This window comes from Mus pahari, chromosome 6 (assembly GCF_900095145.1).
Source record: "Mus pahari chromosome 6, PAHARI_EIJ_v1.1, whole genome shotgun sequence".
In the NCBI taxonomy this organism is placed as follows: Eukaryota; Metazoa; Chordata; class Mammalia; order Rodentia; family Muridae; genus Mus; species Mus pahari.
In genome coordinates, this window is record NC_034595.1 from 58694973 (window position 1) to 58697556 (window position 2584).

Here is a 2584-nt window from a genome sequence, read left to right on the forward strand (position 1 = left end):
AAGATCCAGATCAGAAACTTCTATCTCCCAGTCTCCAGATTAGGTCCACTGGTGAGCCTTCCAATTCTGGATTGTAGTTCATTTCAAATATAGTCAAGTTGACAACCAGGAATAGCCACTACAGCTCTCCAGTTCTGGACTGTAATTCATTTCAGATATAGTCAAGTTGACAACCAGGAATAGCCATTACACCCACCCTTTACGTTAAGGCATTTCACTTCATATCCACCCATTTTCCAGTTTGCACAGTCACTACCTACACATGGGTCATCACCACAGAACTACCTTCACGGATTACCTTAACAACCACCTACCTCCATGGATTACACTTCTGGCCTTTCCATTTTCCAGTCTAGCTTACAAGACAAAGTGTTTTGTTTTGTTTTTTGAGACAGGGTTTCTCTGTAGCCTTGGCTGTCCTGGAACTCACTTTGTAGTTTTTTGAACTCAGAAATCCGCCTGCCTCTGCCTTCCAAGTGCTGGGATTAAAAATGTGCACCACCACGCCCGGCTCAAAGTGATCTTTCTAAAGGGCAGTAGGAGTCGGGCATGGTGGTGGCATACGCCTTTAATACCAGGATTCCAGAGGCAAAGGCAGGTGGAGATCTGTACTCCAGCCCAGTCCGGCCAATATGAGTTTCAGGCCAGCCAGGGCTACACAGTCAAATCCTATCTCAGAGAACAAGAAACAACCCAGTGTTAGGGCGGAGAGTGGTGTGATGGCATCTCTGGTAAAGATGTGTGTCAACCTTCTATGACTAGAATTTACCGTATTTTACCTACTCAACCTTAAAATTCCCACACCAGAAAACTTTCACAGAGGTCGACTTTGTTTTTTTGTTTTGTTCGTTTTTATTCGAGACAGGGTTTCTCTGTATAGCCCTGGAACTCACTCTGTAGACCAGGCTAGCCTCGAACTCAGAGATCCGCCTGCCTCTGCCTCCCAAGTGCTGGGATTAAAGGCATGNGCCACCACCGCCCAGCAGAGGGCAACTTTGGCTCTTGAAAATGAACCTCGAGCCGGGTGTGGTGGCGCACGTCTTTAATCCCAGCACTTGGGAGGCAGAGGCAGGTGGATTTCTGAGTTTGAGACCAGCCTGGTCTACAAAGTGAGTTCCAGGACAGCCAGGGCTACACAGAGAAACCCTGTCTCGAAAAACCAAAAAAAAAAAAAAAAGAAAGAAAGAAAATGAACCTCTTGGGTAGTGGTCCCCATGTTTGACCCGCCTCTTTTTTTGTTTCAGTGTGTGTGTGTGTCTTACTTGGTAGTCCTGGCTGGCCTGGAACTCACTATGCAAAGAGCAGTCTAGACTTAAACTCACAGAGGTCTACTCTACTCTGCCTCTGAAGTGCCGAGATCAAAGGCATTGGCCACCATGCCCAGTTCTCACCTGGGTATTTTTTTTAGAGGCTTCAATGAAACTGGATTCTGTCAGCATGTGGCTAGGGCTGAGAAGCTAAATAAGATGACTAGTAGGGATCCAACATCCATTTAACCAACCCACAACACCTGTCCTAGACATCTGTTAGCTTGAAAGACAGGAAAGAATGAAAGGCAACTCGTTCATCAGTGGTGACCCTCGTGAGGATGAGGTAGGAGGGTTAGTAGTTTCAGGTCAGTCTGGATCATGTAGCAGTACTCTGCCTACACGTAAAATAAATAGCAGAAAGGGATGTTAACTAAATGCAGGCAAGTTTCCGGCAACATTGTGCATTGTGGAATGGGGAAGGAGTCATTTGAAAACCTTTTTTTTTTTTTTTTTTGATTTTTCGAGACAGGGTTTCTCTGTATAGCCCTGGCTGTCCTGGAACTCACTTTGTGTAGACCAGGTTGGCGTCGAACTCAGAAATCTGCCTGCCTCTGAAAACCATTTTCTTAAAAGACAGTTAAGTAAAGCCAACTTTATTTTTCGAGGCAGGGTCTTAGTATGCAGCCACTGGTCTCAAACTCCTGAACCCTCTGCATTACGCTCTTTAGCACTAAACCATAGACATTCACCACTACTCTCCCACCTCAGAGACATCTCCTGAACCGCACACTGAGGAGTGGAAGAAGGCGGGGGGGGGGGGCAGCGTACTCACTGATGGGCAAATCATTTTGCCTCCTTTTACTATGGAAACCCATCTAGGTTCATAGTGTGAATAGCCTCGTTCGACTCACTTGTCTCTTTAAATTGAGGTTGTGCCTGACTGGACTCCAGCGGTCAGTGTTAGGCTGAAACCCAGATGCAGTTCTCCTCCCAAGATGGTTGTCGCACGCCTTTGATCCCAGCACTCGGGAGGCAGAGGCAGGCGGATTTCTGAGTTCGAGGCCAGCCTGGTCTACAAAGTGAGTTCCGGGACAGCCAGAGCTACACAGAGAAACCCTGTCTTGGAAAACAAAAGGCAAAAAAACAAAAACAAAAAAACAAAAAAAAACCAACAACAACAACAACAAAAAAAAACCAAGCAAACAAAAACCAGAACTCTCGATTTACAAGGAAGCAAGCGTGAGGATCTCGATCCCGCGTCTAGGCGAGGGGGCGTGGCAATCTCGTTCCCGCCTCCGAAGAGTGAAAGAACTCCTACCGTCGCGGAGGCAGAC